This window comes from Prionailurus viverrinus, unplaced genomic scaffold (assembly GCF_022837055.1).
Source record: "Prionailurus viverrinus isolate Anna unplaced genomic scaffold, UM_Priviv_1.0 scaffold_92, whole genome shotgun sequence".
NCBI lineage: Eukaryota > Metazoa > Chordata > Mammalia > Carnivora > Felidae > Prionailurus > Prionailurus viverrinus.
In genome coordinates, this window is record NW_025927654.1 from 4,997 (window position 1) to 12,226 (window position 7,230).

The 7,230-nt window shown below is 40.7% G+C and overlaps 1 pseudogene; it reads right to left on the minus strand.

Annotated features, from left to right (window-relative positions):
* Positions 1 to 1,097: 1,097 nt before the first annotated feature.
* On the minus strand, positions 1,098 to 1,250 carry LOC125160071 (uncharacterized; annotated as a pseudogene).
* Between the last annotated feature and the right edge of the window lie 5,980 nt (positions 1,251 to 7,230).

The following is a 7,230-nucleotide window of genomic DNA, read 5'->3' on the forward strand; positions in this document are numbered from 1 at the left end:
TACAAATAGTCGAGGTGGAGGTCACTGAGGGCACCAATGAGCTGGTGGTGACTTATAGAGTCCATGAACAGTGATAAAGGGGATCTGTGGGGGAGGGCATGCAGGGTGGACCTGGTAAAAGAGGAGGTCCTCTTGCAACCATAAGGACCTACAGAACAGAAGCGACAGGTATGTTGGTATGACAGACAGAAGTAGAACGCCCACAGGAGCTGAAACACAATGAAGCAGGTGTCAGCACCTGGCCCCTTGTTCATTCACGGGTTCTAGTAGAATGCAGCATCAGTGCCAGAAAACTCTACCCTCCCACGAGATCCCACTTACAACCTGAAGGTCTCACGAGGACCTCCTATGAGGTCCCACCTACAGCCTGAAGGTACCAGATGCACAAGGAGAAACTACTGTCTCCACACATCACTGCACATGGTTACAAATGCAGAAAGCCAAGGAATCCTATTCTTGAAGATTGATGGCAGTAATGCCAGTCTAATAAAGGAACGTATTCCAGAGAGGCAGGCATCTGTGTTCAGGACACCCCTCTTCCACCAGATCTGCAGACTTTTTACTTACACATTGAGAACAGACAAAACATGAAGGAATGAAAGAAAAGCCCAGCACCACACAGAGATTCAGGGCCACCCCAGGGTCAAAGCTCAAATTGCCATCCCATTCATGTCCTTACTCTGCTTCCCTCACTGACAAAGACATCTTCTGTGCAAGGGCACAGAGACCTTTGAGGAGATGGGGATTCCTGGAGTCCTGCAGGGGGCCTAGAAATGTGTTTTCTGAGAGAAACACGTTACCTGTGCACATTCATGGTCTTAAGAGTGTTTACCTTAATTCACAGGTAATTCAGCTTTTAAATACAATATGAATTGCAGAGCTATTTTGTCCCATTGTAAAAGGGAGGTAGAAATTCTACGTAAAAGAATGAACAGAAACATGTCTCAATTTCAGGTGTAAAACTCCCATAAGGCATCATGAGACAAAGTACCAGTTGCAACTGTTCCTGGGACACAATTGAACCTGCTCATATAAATACAACTGAAGAACTCTGTGAGTTACTGGCCCTGCAGGTAATCACTGATTCTCTCCCTTCACGACTGAAGTTCCACGTACATTTTCGATTACACATGCCGCTTCTGAAAATTCAGAGTATTTCCACCTAGGGGACAACTGGAGAAATTCTCGATGAGCAATAATCGCGCCTCGGATAAACCTCATTGGCTATGATACTGCCACTGCGCAAAGCTTGGGAGAACTTCTCTATTGCACATTGACCAACACAGAAGGACCAGTAATGAGTTCTGAAATTTAACTAAGAACCCTCAACACTGCACAAAGCACACAATATAATGTTGGAAAGTGTTGTTATCTTTTCCAGTCACGAGGCTCATAGCAGACATTCTGAACAAATTCATGGCCTACTCTGAAATAGGAAAAAAAATGAAAATAATCAGGATAATCCCATGCAAAGAAAGTGAGAAAGGTGTCCCATGCTCCAGAAGACTTGAGGGTGCAGTGAAGTGTCATTCTCCTCAAGTTATTTCCACAAACACAAAGTGATAGCCACGTGGTCCTCCACCTCCACACACTTGTGGCGTCCAGAGGCACTAGCTAACATGATGATCTTAAACTGGAGAAGTCTGGAGGCTTGTGAGGATGTAAATCAAACAGTAAAAATACCAGAGGGCATAGAAAACCAGACAAGGTCAGATAAATTTTCCAGAAAGCATTGCAACTGAAATAGGCAACAGAATTTACCTTGTCTTTCTCTGCATCCATGGTAGAGACACAACTGATATTCCCCATGGGAGTTGCACCATGTCCTAGGTCTCATAAAAGATGGAGGGGGATGGAAGTTGATTCTGACTTGCATAGACTGTGTGCAAGAAAAACAAACCATCCGCAACAGGTTTCATTATATTCAACTCTTTCACATTCTCATGTCCCGTACTAGGGGCAGAGGGTTTTTCAGGTGCCTCAGGTGACCCTTGAGGACAAGAGGGAGATCTGATCCTGTCCTTTGAGGAAGGTCTACATGGCCCTGGTTCAGGAGTTTTTATAACTAATCAAGCATCTGTGAACAGTTCAGGTCTCAACTAGCTAGAAATAAAGTTAGGGGTGTGTTTCATCCCTCAGAGAGCCCAGCACATGGTCTCTGTACAAGCTACATCCTAGGGAGTCAGCATGTATAAGGCCTCTTTCCTTCTCAGAGACATGTGTTGCCCAGCTCACTGGGTGGAAACGACTGCCCATTTCATTCATTTCCTGAGAAATTTGAAGCACATGACACTGTCCTCACTCAGGCTAACCTGAAAGCCCTGTGGTGCCATCACTGCATCCTCTCCAAACACTCAACAAGTAAAAAGACAAAACGTGTTTTATAAGTCAACTCATACTGTTTCAATCATCTTTCCAGATGGTGGAGGTGGAGGGTGAGGTCCCAGAGGCCACCAGGTTGGAGAAGTTGGTGGTGGCCCAAAGACCCTGGATGGTGATAAAGAGCAGCCCAACGGGGTATGACACGGAGGGCACTTCTGAGAAAGGAGGAACTGTTCTGGAAGCCATTTTGACATGCCGGACAGAAATTAAACTTTTGAGATGTGTTAGAGTAAAAGGTGAAAAATCCAACACCAACACTAACATACCTGAACCCCAGTGAAGCCGGAATGGCACCTCTCTCCTTCCCCTCCACCTGGTTTCAACAGGGCAGCATTACTGCCACAAAACTCCACCCTTCCCAATGGGTCCAACCTAGAGCTTCTAGGCATTTGTGGAGACAAAGCAGTGCATTGCTGGCAGCAAGCATGGTACTAGCTGTGCCTGAAAATGTAGGGAAGGAAGTGGCTACTCTTAAAGGATCAGGGGGATAATTACAGACTACTAAAGAAAGTCTGTTTCACACACACAGGCTTCTATTTCCAGGACTACTCTCTATCCAGCCCTTCACCACTTCAACAGCTACGTCTTGGCATAATAAGAGCTGAAATGGTGAGGAAGAATTTTGTTTTCATATCATTCGTTTACATCTTTAATCCATTTCAAGTTAATTCTTGGAGTGATGTAACATAAGGTGCTAAGCTTTAATCTTATACATGTGACTATCCAATTTTCCCAGCTCCAGTTATTCAAGAGACTACTCTTCTCCACTGAGTATTCTTGACTCCCTTGTCAAATACTAGTTGACTGTGCATGCATGGCTTTAGTTTGGGCTCTCAATTTCCATTCCATTGCCTTGTGTGTGTGTGTGCCTATGCCAATGACATAACTGATTTCTTTGTGTTAGAATGCAGCTTGAAATCAAGAAGTGTGATGCCACCTGTTTTGTTCTTTCTTGCATTGGCTACTTGGGGTCTTTTTGTGGTTCCAAATACATTTGAAGATATGTGTTTCTAATTGCATAAAACTTACATCCATTGGATGTTCTTTCCTGCTTTGTCAAAGATGAGTTGGCCATACGTTTGTGGGTCTAGTTCTGGGGTTTCTATTCTATTCCATTGGTCTATGTGTCTGTTTTTGTGCCAGCTATACTGTTTTCAAGCCCAGCGATTAATTTTATGACTATTATTCTAAAATTCACTTTCTGTTATATTATTTACATTCTTTTTGATCAGCTCCTTAGCTGTTGTTATTTCCTGGAGATTCTTCTGAGGGGAATTCTTCCGCTTGGTCATTTTGGATAGTCCCTGGTGTGGTGAGGACCTGCAGGGCACTTCTCCTGTGCTGTGGTGTATAACTGGAGTTGGTGGGCGGAGTCTCCTGTTTCTTTCATACAAATTGAATTTCTTCCATTTCTGCACACAGGTTTTACAGTTTTCTGTAGAGAGGTCTTTCACTTCCTTAGCTAAATTTGTTCCTATAAATTTTATTGGTTTTGATGCTATTGTAAATGGGATTGTTTTCTTTCCCTCTTAGATAATTTGGTTAGTGTATAGGAATGCTACAGAATTTGATCTGTGACTTTCTATTTTGGAACTTTATTGCATTTCTTGATTAGATAGGAACAGGTTCTTTTACATTAAACTTTTTATTTCATTCCTTTACCTTATTTTTAAAAAATCATGTTATTTGGGAATAGCTGACACACTGTGTTACATTAGTTTCAGATGAACAACATAGTGATGGGACAAGTGTATACATGCTGCTACGCTAACACAGGTGTAGCTATCGTCTCTCACCATGCATCACCACTCCAGTACCATTCTCTATTTTCCCTATGCTATGTCTTCTACCTGTGATTTATTCATTCCATAAACAGAAGCCTGCATCAACCAATCCCCTTCACATATCTAGGGCATCCTTGTCTTGTGCCTGATCTTAGAGGAAAATCTTTCACAATCTCACTATTGAGTATGATGTTAGCTGTGGGCTTCACATACATGGCCTTTCTTATGTTGAGATATGTTCCTTCTACACAGAATTCTAAAGAGATTTTTAGCACAAATGGATACCAAATTTTCTCAGAACTTTTTTTTTCTGTGTCTATTGACATCGTCACATGAGTTTTCTTTTTAATTTTTAAAATGTATTTATTTATTTTAGGTTAAATTTATTTATGTATTTCTTTAGAATTTATTTGTTCAAGTGTTTAATTAAATTCCAGTTGGTTAACATACAGTGTAGTGTTAGTTTCAGGTATAGAATGTAGTCATCCATCACTTACATACAACACCAAGTGTTCCTCACTACTAGCGCCCTCCTTAGCCCATCACCCATTAAACCCATCCCCCTGCCCACCTCCCTTCTAGTAACCCTGCCTTTGCTATTTATACTTAAGATTCTGGTTTCTGGTTGATTTTTTTTCATTCAAGTATGTGAGGAGTCACATTTATTGATTTGCATTTCTGAAACATCCTTCCTTTACAGGGAAAAAAGCCCTTCATCACGGTCAATGATCCTTTTAAGGTGATGCTGAATTTGGTTTGCTTGTATATTATTGGGAATTATTCATCTATATTCATCACGGGGATACTGGCCTATAGTTTTCTGTTCAAGTAGTATCCTTTTCTGGCTTCCTACCAGGGTATTCCAGTCTCATGAAATGAGTTTGGAGGTGTTTATCCCTTTTTAATCAGTGAGAGGACTGCTGTTAGTTTCTTCTACAACGGTTGTTCAAATTCACCAGTGAATGCACCTGTTCCTGGGCTTTTCTTCCCTGAGAGAATTTCCATTACTAACTCAATTTACTTGCATTGGTTATCTTCTTGTATTGATGCAGTCTTCCTTTAATGGGTCTGTGCAAACCTTCTATATCTTCCTAATACAGTCTTGGTAGGTTGTGTGTTTCTAAGAACCTATCCATTTCTTCTAGGTAAGTGGTTTGCTGGCATCTAATTTGCACATAGTCGCCTCTTTGTTTCCTTTATATTTCTTTGGTATCAGGTGTAATGTCTTCTCTTTTATTTATAGTTATTTTGAATTGGGTCGTCTCTCTGTCTTAGCATAGTCTATGTATAGTCTTGACAATTTTGTTTCACTCTTTCGAAAACCCACTGTTGGTCTTCTTCCTATTTTCTATTGATTTCATGGTCTCTATTTCATTGGTTTCCACTCTCATATGTATTCCTTTCTCCGTTTTGAGAACATTGGACGTAGATTGTTGTCTTTTTCTAGTTCTTTGAAATTAAAGGTAGGTTGTTCATTTGAGTCCCGAATGTATCCTCCACGCATGCAAATCCAGTGACTCATCAGAGAAGCTTCAATAGGTCTTTCCTGTCCTATTTCTCATTCTGAGAATTCTGACAAATGGAACCAGAAAATTTATTTGAAGACACAATAGATGAAAACTTCCTTCAATCGGGGAAGGAAACAGATTCAGAAGCAGGAGGCACAAAGAACCCCCAAAATATTCAGCAGAAGCAGATCTACACCAAGTCATGTAGTAATTAAAACCCAAAATGTCATGATCAAGAAAAATTTTAACAGCAGGAAAAGAAAAGATGACAGTTACCTACAAGAAAAAACCCCATAAGTTTATCACTGGATGTTTTTCAGAAGAAAGTTTGAAACCGTAAGTGAGCAGCAGGTATGGTAAAGTTGCTGAATGGAAAACATCTGCAGCCAAAGAGAGTCTATCCACAACACTATCATTCAGATGGAAGGACAGATCAAGAGGTTGCCAAATAAATACTAAGCGAGTTCACAAGCCACAAACCACCCCCGCAAGAAATGTTAAAGGAGACTCTTTAAGTGGAAAAGAAACACCTAAAGTGACAGTATTAAAGTGCGAAACGCAAAAGCAATAAAAATGAATATATCTGTAAAACATCAGCCAAGGTATCCACGATATGAAAGGTTTTGAAATATGACACTACATATCTACAACACGGGGAGGAGAGGAGTAAAGAACTGGTTCAAGCTTCAACAACTATCAACTTAATATAGACTTCTATATGCAGAAGTGGTTAGGTACAAACCTAATAATAACCACAAATCAAACACCACTAATACATATGCAGAGTATAAAGACAAGCAATTTCAACTGCACTACTAAATAAACCCAGCAAACCATAGAAAAGAGAAAGAGAAGAAAGGATCAGACAGATTCAGAAACAACCAACATCAAGTAATAAAAGGACAACTGTATGTCTATCAATTACTTTGAACGGAAACAGAATACATGCTCAAATCAAAGGCACTGGGTGACAGATAGGGGCACCTGGATGGCTCCATCGCTTGAGATTTCGACTCTTGATTTGGGCTCAGGCTATGATCCCAGGATCCTGGGATTGAGTCCCAACTGAGCTCTGCACTGAGCTTGAGATTTGCTTAAGATACATCCTCACTCTCATTCTCTCTCGCTCTCCTTCTATCTTCCCCCACTCCCCCACCCTGCCATCCCATGCCTGTGCACTCTCTCTTCATAATAAAAGGCACTGGGTGATAGAATGAATAAAATATAGGACCCATCTATCTTCTACCTACAAGAGGCTAACTATAGAACTAAAGTATCAAAAGAAAACTGCAGTAGCCATACCTATATCAGAAAAAAATAGATTTAAAAAGAAAACTGTAACAAGAGACAATGAAGGACACTATAATAATAAAAGGTACAATCCAAAAAAAGATAGAACAATTGTAAACATATACGCACTCAACCTGAGAGCATCCAAGTACACAAAACAGTCAAAACCTAAAGTATTGATAGTCATACAATCATAGTAGGGCACTTTAACACTCCAATGATACCCATGGAGAGATCATTCCATCAGAAAATCAACAAGGAAGTAG